Here is a 279-nt window from a genome sequence, read left to right as displayed (position 1 = left end):
TGAAATTGGGGGGGGCCGGAAGGAAAGGAAATTTAAACCGGGGAGAAAAGGGGGGGGGGGAGTAAAGGGGGAAACAAAACCCCGGGGGGCCGCGTGTCGCCCGGGGCATGGGATATCATGTTCGTTATTTCCCAAGAGGGTTTCGGGGGAAAGGAAGGGGCCCGGGGGGGTTTCCTTTTGGGGTTTGGAGCCGCAGGGAAAACGACTCGCCAAATTCAAATTCGCTCCCCCCCCCCCATTCCCCCATTTCCCCTCCTTCCTTCCCAGACAGAACTCTCG

The sequence above is a fragment of the Penaeus monodon genome, chromosome 19 (assembly GCF_015228065.2).
Source record: "Penaeus monodon isolate SGIC_2016 chromosome 19, NSTDA_Pmon_1, whole genome shotgun sequence".
Classification (NCBI taxonomy): Eukaryota; Metazoa; Arthropoda; class Malacostraca; order Decapoda; family Penaeidae; genus Penaeus; species Penaeus monodon.
Note: the sequence above shows the minus strand (reverse complement) of the source record.